The sequence below is a fragment of the Odontesthes bonariensis genome, chromosome 11 (assembly GCF_027942865.1).
Source record: "Odontesthes bonariensis isolate fOdoBon6 chromosome 11, fOdoBon6.hap1, whole genome shotgun sequence".
Classification (NCBI taxonomy): Eukaryota; Metazoa; Chordata; class Actinopteri; order Atheriniformes; family Atherinopsidae; genus Odontesthes; species Odontesthes bonariensis.
In genome coordinates, this window is record NC_134516.1 from 27,152,538 (window position 1) to 27,162,537 (window position 10,000).

General features: G+C 42.9%; 22 non-coding genes across 22 annotated transcripts; all 22 read right to left on the minus strand.

The window, feature by feature from the left end:
* Positions 1 to 49: 49 nt before the first annotated feature.
* On the minus strand, positions 50 to 121 carry trnaq-cug (transfer RNA glutamine (anticodon CUG)). Its single transcript has one exon. It is a non-coding gene; the product is annotated as a tRNA-Gln (tRNA).
* A 441-nt stretch (positions 122 to 562) lies between these two features.
* Positions 563 to 635, minus strand: trnav-cac (transfer RNA valine (anticodon CAC)). The gene has a single exon. It is a non-coding gene; the product is annotated as a tRNA-Val (tRNA).
* Positions 636 to 971: 336 nt separating this feature from the next.
* On the minus strand, positions 972 to 1,043 carry trnaq-cug (transfer RNA glutamine (anticodon CUG)). Its single transcript has one exon. It is a non-coding gene; the product is annotated as a tRNA-Gln (tRNA).
* A 441-nt stretch (positions 1,044 to 1,484) lies between these two features.
* trnav-cac (transfer RNA valine (anticodon CAC)) lies at positions 1,485 to 1,557 on the minus strand. The gene has a single exon. It is a non-coding gene; the product is annotated as a tRNA-Val (tRNA).
* A 336-nt stretch (positions 1,558 to 1,893) lies between these two features.
* trnaq-cug (transfer RNA glutamine (anticodon CUG)) lies at positions 1,894 to 1,965 on the minus strand. Its single transcript has one exon. It is a non-coding gene; the product is annotated as a tRNA-Gln (tRNA).
* Positions 1,966 to 2,406: 441 nt separating this feature from the next.
* trnav-aac (transfer RNA valine (anticodon AAC)) lies at positions 2,407 to 2,479 on the minus strand. The gene has a single exon. It is a non-coding gene; the product is annotated as a tRNA-Val (tRNA).
* Positions 2,480 to 2,815: 336 nt separating this feature from the next.
* trnaq-cug (transfer RNA glutamine (anticodon CUG)) lies at positions 2,816 to 2,887 on the minus strand. The gene has a single exon. It is a non-coding gene; the product is annotated as a tRNA-Gln (tRNA).
* A 442-nt stretch (positions 2,888 to 3,329) lies between these two features.
* trnav-aac (transfer RNA valine (anticodon AAC)) lies at positions 3,330 to 3,402 on the minus strand. The gene has a single exon. It is a non-coding gene; the product is annotated as a tRNA-Val (tRNA).
* Positions 3,403 to 3,738: 336 nt separating this feature from the next.
* Positions 3,739 to 3,810, minus strand: trnaq-uug (transfer RNA glutamine (anticodon UUG)). The gene has a single exon. It is a non-coding gene; the product is annotated as a tRNA-Gln (tRNA).
* A 442-nt stretch (positions 3,811 to 4,252) lies between these two features.
* Positions 4,253 to 4,325, minus strand: trnav-cac (transfer RNA valine (anticodon CAC)). Its single transcript has one exon. It is a non-coding gene; the product is annotated as a tRNA-Val (tRNA).
* Positions 4,326 to 4,661: 336 nt separating this feature from the next.
* Positions 4,662 to 4,733, minus strand: trnaq-cug (transfer RNA glutamine (anticodon CUG)). Its single transcript has one exon. It is a non-coding gene; the product is annotated as a tRNA-Gln (tRNA).
* Positions 4,734 to 5,174: 441 nt separating this feature from the next.
* Positions 5,175 to 5,247, minus strand: trnav-cac (transfer RNA valine (anticodon CAC)). The gene has a single exon. It is a non-coding gene; the product is annotated as a tRNA-Val (tRNA).
* A 336-nt stretch (positions 5,248 to 5,583) lies between these two features.
* Positions 5,584 to 5,655, minus strand: trnaq-cug (transfer RNA glutamine (anticodon CUG)). Its single transcript has one exon. It is a non-coding gene; the product is annotated as a tRNA-Gln (tRNA).
* A 441-nt stretch (positions 5,656 to 6,096) lies between these two features.
* On the minus strand, positions 6,097 to 6,169 carry trnav-cac (transfer RNA valine (anticodon CAC)). The gene has a single exon. It is a non-coding gene; the product is annotated as a tRNA-Val (tRNA).
* A 336-nt stretch (positions 6,170 to 6,505) lies between these two features.
* Positions 6,506 to 6,577, minus strand: trnaq-cug (transfer RNA glutamine (anticodon CUG)). Its single transcript has one exon. It is a non-coding gene; the product is annotated as a tRNA-Gln (tRNA).
* A 441-nt stretch (positions 6,578 to 7,018) lies between these two features.
* On the minus strand, positions 7,019 to 7,091 carry trnav-aac (transfer RNA valine (anticodon AAC)). Its single transcript has one exon. It is a non-coding gene; the product is annotated as a tRNA-Val (tRNA).
* Positions 7,092 to 7,427: 336 nt separating this feature from the next.
* trnaq-cug (transfer RNA glutamine (anticodon CUG)) lies at positions 7,428 to 7,499 on the minus strand. Its single transcript has one exon. It is a non-coding gene; the product is annotated as a tRNA-Gln (tRNA).
* A 442-nt stretch (positions 7,500 to 7,941) lies between these two features.
* trnav-aac (transfer RNA valine (anticodon AAC)) lies at positions 7,942 to 8,014 on the minus strand. The gene has a single exon. It is a non-coding gene; the product is annotated as a tRNA-Val (tRNA).
* Positions 8,015 to 8,350: 336 nt separating this feature from the next.
* Positions 8,351 to 8,422, minus strand: trnaq-cug (transfer RNA glutamine (anticodon CUG)). Its single transcript has one exon. It is a non-coding gene; the product is annotated as a tRNA-Gln (tRNA).
* Positions 8,423 to 8,864: 442 nt separating this feature from the next.
* trnav-cac (transfer RNA valine (anticodon CAC)) lies at positions 8,865 to 8,937 on the minus strand. Its single transcript has one exon. It is a non-coding gene; the product is annotated as a tRNA-Val (tRNA).
* Positions 8,938 to 9,273: 336 nt separating this feature from the next.
* Positions 9,274 to 9,345, minus strand: trnaq-cug (transfer RNA glutamine (anticodon CUG)). Its single transcript has one exon. It is a non-coding gene; the product is annotated as a tRNA-Gln (tRNA).
* Positions 9,346 to 9,786: 441 nt separating this feature from the next.
* On the minus strand, positions 9,787 to 9,859 carry trnav-cac (transfer RNA valine (anticodon CAC)). Its single transcript has one exon. It is a non-coding gene; the product is annotated as a tRNA-Val (tRNA).
* Positions 9,860 to 10,000: the final 141 nt, after the last annotated feature.

Genomic DNA, 10,000 nt, shown 5'->3' on the forward strand with positions numbered 1-10,000 from the left:
ACTCAACTCATCTACTTTCCAGAACGCAACCATGAAAGCACACACCTGAAGGTTCCACCGAGATTTGAACTCGGATCACTGGATTCAGAGTCCAGAGTGCTGACCTTTACACCATGGAACCCCTTCCACAGTCAATTTACGCTCTCAGTCATGCAAATGCTCGACAATGGAACAATTTTAGCAACGTGATTTTTTTTGTCAATTTTTCAGTGATACTCTTACAGCTTGTATTCTCAGAATTGGCACGACAGTCAAGCAACACATTCTGAATCTTCTTCAATGGTCAAAGGTTAGAATCCGCCTGTCAAGCGGAGGAACAGGGTTCGATTCCTTGATGGAAGGTTGCCATTTTCGCTCAGCAGCTAGGGGTTTGCCAAAGTCCGTTTCAAACAACAGCATCGGAAAATCTTTTTAAAACCTTAAAAAATTGACTTTACATGTCAAGAATAGCAGATGAGGCTCCCCTCCTATCCATAATTATGAATATGTTGATGTTGCTATAATTAACGTGCAGTCATACATCTTCACACAAGGATGAAATAAATAAAGGAGGAGCAAGTAATGTTTCCGCCCAGTTTCGAACTGAGGACCTTTCGCGTGTGAGGCGAATGTGATAACCACTACACTACAGAAACTGAAGCCATGCATATTTACTAGTGATCCGGAAGCCAAAGAATGAGGTAAGTTTTCCCAAATTTTGTTGCTCGCGGAAAGAGTTTGTGGAGTTGCAACAAATTGAGTCAGAAGTGGGATTGTAACACACTCCTCTGGGAGAGCATGGATAAATAGAAGCATCGTTAATGAATATGCAAGAAGAAACCAAAAAAGATTCAACTAGCAACACAGAGGTGTGACGTCACATACCACAGATCCTCTCAGCTGGAATCGTGCACTCTGGTGTCCTTTCACAACTGACTAGCCTACTCAACTCATCTACTTTCCAGAACGCAACCATGAAAGCACACACCTGAAGGTTCCACCGAGATTTGAACTCGGATCACTGGATTCAGAGTCCAGAGTGCTGACCTTTACACCATGGAACCCCTTCCACAGTCAATTTACGCTCTCAGTCATGCAAATGCTCGACAATGGAAGGATTTTAGCAACGTGATTTTTTTTGTCAATTTTTCAGTGATACTCTTACAGCTTGTATTCTCAGAATTGGCACGACAGTCAAGCAACACATTCTGAATCTTCTTCAATTGTCAAAGGTTAGAATCCGCCTGTCAAGCGGAGGAACAAGGTTCGATTCCTTGATGGAAGGTTGCCATTTTCGCTCAGCAGCTAGGGGTTTGCCAAAGTCCGTTTCAAACAACAGCATCGGAAAATCTTTTTAAAACCTGAAAAAATTGACTTTACATGTCAAGAATAGCAGATGAGGCTCCCCTCCTATCCATAATTATGAATATGTTGATGTTGCTATAATTAACGTGCAGTCATACATCTTCACACAAGGATGAAATAAATAAAGGAGGGGCAAGTAATGTTTCCGCCCAGTTTCGAACTGAGGACCTTTCGCGTGTGAGGCGAATGTGATAACCACTACACTACAGAAACTGAAGCCATGCCTATTTACTAGTGATCCGGAAGCCAAAGAATGAGGTAAGTTTTCCCAAATTTTGTTGCTCGCGGAAAGAGTTTGTGGAGTTGCAACAAATTGAGTCAGAAGTGGGATTGTAACACACTCCTCTGGGAGAGCATGGATAAATAGAAGCATCGTAAATGAACATGCAAGAGGAAACCAAAAAAGATTCAACTAGCAACACAGAGGTGTGACATCACATACCATAGATCCTCTCAGCTGGAATCGTGCACTCTGGTGTCCTTTCACAACTGACTAGCCTACTCAACTCATCTACTTTCCAGAACGCAACCATGAAAGCACACACCTGAAGGTTCCACCGAGATTTGAACTCGGATCACTGGATTCAGAGTCCAGAGTGCTGACCTTTACACCATGGAACCCCTTCCACAGTCAATTTACGCTCTCAGTCATGCAAATGCTTGACAATGGAAGGATTTTAGCAACGTGATTTTTTTTGTCAATTTTTCAGTGATACTCTTACAGCTTGTATTCTCAGAATTGGCACGACAGTCAAGCAACACATTCTGAATCTTCTTCAATGGTCAAAGGTTAGAATCCGCCCGTCAAGCGGAGGAACAGGGTTCGATTCCTTGATGGAAGGTTGCCATTTTCGCTCAGCAGCTAGGGGTTTGCCAAAGTCCGTTTCAAACAACAGCATCGGAAAATCTTTTTAAAACCTTAAAAAATTGACTTTACATGTCAAGAATAGCAGATGAGGCTCCCCTCCTATCCATAATTATGAATATGTTGATGTTGCTATAATTAACGTGCAGTCATACATCTTCACACAAGGATGAAATAAATAAAGGAGGGGCAAGTAATGTTTCCGCCCAGTTTCGAACTGAGGACCTTTCGCGTGTTAGGTGAATGTGATAACCACTACACTACGGAAACTGAACCCATGCCTATTCACTAGTGTTCCGGAAGCCAAAGAATGAGGTAAGTTTTCCCAAATTTTGTTGCTCGCGGAAAGAGTTTGTGGAGTCGCAACAAATTGAGTCAGAAGTGGGATTGTAACACACTCCTCTGGGAGAGCATGGATAAATAGAAGCATCGTTAATGAACATGCAAGAGGAAACCAAAAAGGATTCAACTAGCAACACAGAGGTGTGACGTCACATACCACAGATCCTCTCAGCTGGAATCGTGCACTCTGGTGTCCTTTCACAACTGACTAGCCTACTCAACTCATCTACTTTCCAGAACGCAACCATGACAGCACACACCTGGAGGTTCCACCGAGATTTGAACTCGGATCACTGGATTCAGAGTCCAGAGTGCTGACCTTTACACCATGGAACCCCTTCCACAGTCAATTTACGCTCTCAGTCATGCAAATGCTCGACAATGGAAGGATTTTAGCAACGTGATTTTTTTTTGTCAATTTTTCAGTGATACTCTTACAGCTTGTATTCTCAGAATTGGCACGACAGTCAAGCAACACATTCTGTATCTTCTTCAAAGGTCAAAGTTTAGAATCAGCCTGTCAAGCGGAGGAACAGGGTTCGATTCCTTGATGGAAGGTTGCCATTTTCGCTCAGCAGCTAGGGGTTTGCCAAAGTCCGTTTCAAACAACAGCATCGGAAAATCTTTTTAAAACCTTAAAAAATTGACTTTACATGTCAAGAATAGCAGATGAGGCTCCCCTCCTATCCATAATTATGAATATGTTGATGTTGCTATAATTAACGTGCAGTCATACATCTTCACACAAGGATGAAATAAATAAAGGAGGGGCAAGTAATGTTTCCGCCCAGTTTCGAACTGAGGACCTTTCGCGTGTTAGGCGAATGTGATAACCACTACACTACGGAAACTGAACCCATGCCCATTCACTAGTGTTCCGGACGCCAAAGAATGAGGTAAGTTTTCCCAAATTTTGTTGCTCGCGGAAAGAGTTTGTGGAGTCGCAACAAATTGAGTCAGAAGTGGGATTGTAACACACTCCTCTGGGAGAGCATGGATAAATAGAAGCATCGTTAATGAACATGCAAGAGGAAACCAAAAAAGATTCAACTAGCAACACAGAGGTGTGGTGTCACATACCACAGATCCTCTCAGCTGGAATCGTGCACTCTGGTGTCCTTTCACAACTGACTAGCCTACTCAACTCATCTTCTTTCCAGAACACAACCATGACAGCACACACCTGGAGGTTCCACCGAGATTTGAACTCGGATCACTGGATTCAAAGTCCAGAGTGCTGACCTTTACACCATGGAACCCCTTCCACAGTCAATTTACGCTCTCAGTCATGCAAATGCTCGACAATGGAAGGATTTTAGCAACGTGATTTTTTTTTGTCAATTTTTCAGTGATACTCTTACAGCTTGTATTCTCAGAATTGGCACGACAGTCAAGCAACACATTCTGTATCTTCTTCAATGGTCAAAGGTTAGAATCCGCCTGTCAAGCGGAGGAACAGGGTTCGATTCCTTGATGGAAGGCTGCCATTTTCGCTCAGCAGCTAGGGGTTTGCCAAAGTCCGTTTCAAACAACAGCATCGGAAAATCTTTTTAAAACCTGAAAAAATGTACTTTACATGTCAAGAATAGCAGATGAAGCTCCCCTCCTATCCATAATTATGAATATGTTGATGTTGCTATCATTAACGTGCAGTCATACATCTTCACACAAGGATGAAATAAATAAAGGAGGGGCAAGTAATGTCTCCGCCCAGTTTCAAACTGAGGACCTTTCGCGTGTGAGGCGAATGTGATAACCACTACACTACGGAAACTGGAACCATGCCTATTCACTAGTGTTCCGGACGCCAAAGAATGAGGTAAGTTTTCCCAAATTTTGTTGCTCACGGAAAGTGATTTTGGAGTCGCAACAAATTGAGTCAGAAGTGGGATTGTAACACACTCCTGTGGGAGAGCATGGATAAATAGAAGCATCGTAAATGAATATGCAAGAGGAAACCAAAAAAGATTCAACTAGCAACACAGAGGTTTGACGTCACATACCACAGATCCTCTCAGCTGGAAGCGTGCACTCTGGTGTCCTTTCACAACTGACTAGCCTACTCAACTCATCTACTTTCCAGAACGCAACCATGAAAGCACACACCTGAAGGTTCCACCGAGATTTGAACTCGGATCACTGGATTCAGAGTCCAGAGTGCTGACCTTTACACCATGGAACCCCTTCCACAGTCAATTTACGCTCTCAGTCATGCAAATGCTCGACAATGGAACGATTTTAGCAACGTGATTTTTTTTGTCAATTTTTCAGTGATACTCTTACAGCTTGTATTCTCAGAATTGGCACGACAGTCAAGCAACACATTCTGAATCTTCTTCAATGGTCAAAGGTTAGAATCCGCCTGTCAAGCGGAGGAACAGGGTTCGATTCCTTGATGGAAGGTTGCCATTTTCGCTCAGCAGCTAGGGGTTTGCCAAAGTCCGTTTCAAACAACAGCATCGGAAAATCTTTTTAAAACCTTAAAAAATTGACTTTACATGTCAAGAATAGCAGATGAGGCTCCCCTCCTATCCATAATTATGAATATGTTGATGTTGCTATAATTAACGTGCAGTCATACATCTTCACACAAGGATGAAATAAATAAAGGAGGAGCAAGTAATGTTTCCGCCCAGTTTCGAACTGAGGACCTTTCGCGTGTGAGGCGAATGTGATAACCACTACACTACGGAAACTGGAACCATGCCTATTCACTAGTGTTCCGGAAGCCAAAGAATGAGGTAAGTTTTCCCAAATTTTGTTGCTCACGGAAAGTGATTTTGGAGTCGCAACAAATTGAGTCAGAAGTGGGATTGTAACACACTCCTCTGGGAGAGCATGGATAAATAGAAGCATCGTTAATGAATATGCAAGAAGAAACCAAAAAAGATTCAACTAGCAACACAGAGGTGTGACGTCACATACCACAGATCCTCTCAGCTGGAATCGTGCACTCTGGTGTCCTTTCACAACTGACTAGCCTACTCAACTCATCTACTTTCCAGAACGCAACCATGAAAGCACACACCTGAAGGTTCCACCGAGATTTGAACTCGGATCACTGGATTCAGAGTCCAGAGTGCTGACCTTTACACCATGGAACCCCTTCCACAGTCAATTTACGCTCTCAGTCATGCAAATGCTCGACAATGGAAGGATTTTAGCAACGTGATTTTTTTTGTCAATTTTTCAGTGATACTCTTACAGCTTGTATTCTCAGAATTGGCACGACAGTCAAGCAACACATTCTGAATCTTCTTCAATTGTCAAAGGTTAGAATCCGCCTGTCAAGCGGAGGAACAAGGTTCGATTCCTTGATGGAAGGTTGCCATTTTCGCTCAGCAGCTAGGGGTTTGCCAAAGTCCGTTTCAAACAACAGCATCGGAAAATCTTTTTAAAACCTGAAAAAATTGACTTTACATGTCAAGAATAGCAGATGAGGCTCCCCTCCTATCCATAATTATGAATATGTTGATGTTGCTATCATTAACGTGCAGTCATACATCTTCACACAAGGATGAAATAAATAAAGGAGGGGCAAGTAATGTTTCCGCCCAGTTTCGAACTGAGGACCTTTCGCGTGTGAGGCGAATGTGATAACCACTACACTACAGAAACTGAAGCCATGCCTATTTACTAGTGATCCGGAAGCCAAAGAATGAGGTAAGTTTTCCCAAATTTTGTTGCTCGCGGAAAGAGTTTGTGGAGTTGCAACAAATTGAGTCAGAAGTGGGATTGTAACACACTCCTCTGGGAGAGCATGGATAAATAGAAGCATCGTAAATGAACATGCAAGAGGAAACCAAAAAAGATTCAACTAGCAACACAGAGGTGTGACATCACATACCATAGATCCTCTCAGCTGGAATCGTGCACTCTGGTGTCCTTTCACAACTGACTAGCCTACTCAACTCATCTACTTTCCAGAACGCAACCATGAAAGCACACACCTGAAGGTTCCACCGAGATTTGAACTCGGATCACTGGATTCAGAGTCCAGAGTGCTGACCTTTACACCATGGAACCCCTTCCACAGTCAATTTACGCTCTCAGTCATGCAAATGCTTGACAATGGAAGGATTTTAGCAACGTGATTTTTTTTGTCAATTTTTCAGTGATACTCTTACAGCTTGTATTCTCAGAATTGGCACGACAGTCAAGCAACACATTCTGAATCTTCTTCAATGGTCAAAGGTTAGAATCCGCCCGTCAAGCGGAGGAACAGGGTTCGATTCCTTGATGGAAGGTTGCCATTTTCGCTCAGCAGCTAGGGGTTTGCCAAAGTCCGTTTCAAACAACAGCATCGGAAAATCTTTTTAAAACCTTAAAAAATTGACTTTACATGTCAAGAATAGCAGATGAGGCTCCCCTCCTATCCATAATTATGAATATGTTGATGTTGCTATAATTAACGTGCAGTCATACATCTTCACACAAGGATGAAATAAATAAAGGAGGGGCAAGTAATGTTTCCGCCCAGTTTCGAACTGAGGACCTTTCGCGTGTTAGGTGAATGTGATAACCACTACACTACGGAAACTGAACCCATGCCTATTCACTAGTGTTCCGGAAGCCAAAGAATGAGGTAAGTTTTCCCAAATTTTGTTGCTCGCGGAAAGAGTTTGTGGAGTCGCAACAAATTGAGTCAGAAGTGGGATTGTAACACACTCCTCTGGGAGAGCATGGATAAATAGAAGCATCGTTAATGAACATGCAAGAGGAAACCAAAAAGGATTCAACTAGCAACACAGAGGTGTGACGTCACATACCACAGATCCTCTCAGCTGGAATCGTGCACTCTGGTGTCCTTTCACAACTGACTAGCCTACTCAACTCATCTACTTTCCAGAACGCAACCATGACAGCACACACCTGGAGGTTCCACCGAGATTTGAACTCGGATCACTGGATTCAGAGTCCAGAGTGCTGACCTTTACACCATGGAACCCCTTCCACAGTCAATTTACGCTCTCAGTCATGCAAATGCTCGACAATGGAAGGATTTTAGCAACGTGATTTTTTTTTGTCAATTTTTCAGTGATACTCTTACAGCTTGTATTCTCAGAATTGGCACGACAGTCAAGCAACACATTCTGTATCTTCTTCAAAGGTCAAAGGTTAGAATCCGCCTGTCAAGCGGAGGAACAGGGTTCGATTCCTTGATGGAAGGTTGCCATTTTCGCTCAGCAGCTAGGGGTTTGCCAAAGTCCGTTTCAAACAACAGCATCGGAAAATCTTTTTAAAACCTTAAAAAATTGACTTTACATGTCAAGAATAGCAGATGAGGCTCCCCTCCTATCCATAATTATGAATATGTTGATGTTGCTATAATTAACGTGCAGTCATACATCTTCACACAAGGATGAAATAAATAAAGGAGGGGCAAGTAATGTTTCCGCCCAGTTTCGAACTGAGGACCTTTCGCGTGTTAGGCGAATGTGATAACCACTACACTACGGAAACTGAACCCATGCCCATTCACTAGTGTTCCGGACGCCAAAGAATGAGGTAAGTTTTCCCAAATTTTGTTGCTCGCGGAAAGAGTTTGTGGAGTCGCAACAAATTGAGTCAGAAGTGGGATTGTAACACACTCCTCTGGGAGAGCATGGATAAATAGAAGCATCGTTAATGAACATGCAAGAGGAAACCAAAAAAGATTCAACTAGCAACACAGAGGTGTGGTGTCACATACCACAGATCCTCTCAGCTGGAATCGTGCACTCTGGTGTCCTTTCACAACTGACTAGCCTACTCAACTCATCTTCTTTCCAGAACACAACCATGACAGCACACACCTGGAGGTTCCACCGAGATTTGAACTCGGATCACTGGATTCAGAGTCCAGAGTGCTGACCTTTACACCATGGAACCCCTTCCACAGTCAATTTACGCTCTCAGTCATGCAAATGCTCGACAATGGAAGGATTTTAGCAACGTGATTTTTTTTTGTCAATTTTTCAGTGATACTCTTACAGCTTGTATTCTCAGAATTGGCACGACAGTCAAGCAACACATTCTGTATCTTCTTCAATGGTCAAAGGTTAGAATCCGCCTGTCAAGCGGAGGAACAGGGTTCGATTCCTTGATGGAAGGTTGCCATTTTCGCTCAGCAGCTAGGGGTTTGCCAAAGTCCGTTTCAAACAACAGCATCGGAAAATCTTTTTAAAACCTGAAAAAATGTACTTTACATGTCAAGAATAGCAGATGAAGCTCCCCTCCTATCCATAATTATGAATATGTTGATGTTGCTATCATTAACGTGCAGTCATACATCTTCACACAAGGATGAAATAAATAAAGGAGGGGCAAGTAATGTTTCCGCCCAGTTTCGAACTGAGGACCTTTCGCGTGTGAGGCGAATGTGATAACCACTACACTACGGAAACTGGAACCATGCCTATTCACTAGTGTTCCGGACGCCAAAGAATGAGGTAAGTTTTCCCAAATTTTGTTGCTCACGGAAAGTGATTTTGGAGTCGCAACAAATTGAGTCAGAAGTGGGATTGTAACACACTCCTGTGGGAGAGCATGGATAAATAGAAGCATCGTAAATGAATATGCAAGAGGAAACCAAAAAAGATTCAACTAGCAACACAGAGGTTTGACGTCACATACCACAGATCCTCTCAGCTGGAAGCGTGCACTCTGGTGTCCTTTCACAACTGACTAGCCTACTCAACTCATCTACTTTCCAGAACGCAACCATGAAAGCACACACCTGAAGGTTCCACCGAGATTTGAACTCGGATCACTGGATTCAGAGTCCAGAGTGCTGACCTTTACACCATGGAACCCCTTCCACAGTCAATTTACGCTCTCAGTCATGCAAATGCTCGACAATGGAACGATTTTAGCAACGTGATTTTTTTTGTCAATTTTTCAGTGATACTCTTACAGCTTGTATTCTCAGAATTGGCACGACAGTCAAGCAACACATTCTGAATCTTCTTCAATGGTCAAAGGTTAGAATCCGCCTGTCAAGCGGAGGAACAGGGTTCGATTCCTTGATGGAAGGTTGCCATTTTCGCTCAGCAGCTAGGGGTTTGCCAAAGTCCGTTTCAAACAACAGCATCGGAAAATCTTTTTAAAACCTTAAAAAATTGACTTTACATGTCAAGAATAGCAGATGAGGCTCCCCTCCTATCCATAATTATGAATATGTTGATGTTGCTATAATTAACGTGCAGTCATACATCTTCACACAAGGATGAAATAAATAAAGGAGGAGCAAGTAATGTTTCCGCCCAGTTTCGAACTGAGGACCTTTCGCGTGTGAGGCGAATGTGATAACCACTACACTACGGAAACTGGAACCATGCCTATTCACTAGTGTTCCGGAAGCCAAAGAATGAGGTAAGTTTTCCCAAATTTTGTTGCTCACGGAAAGTGATTTTGGAGTCGCAACAAATTGAGTCAGAAGTGGGATTGTAACACACTCCTCTGGGAGAG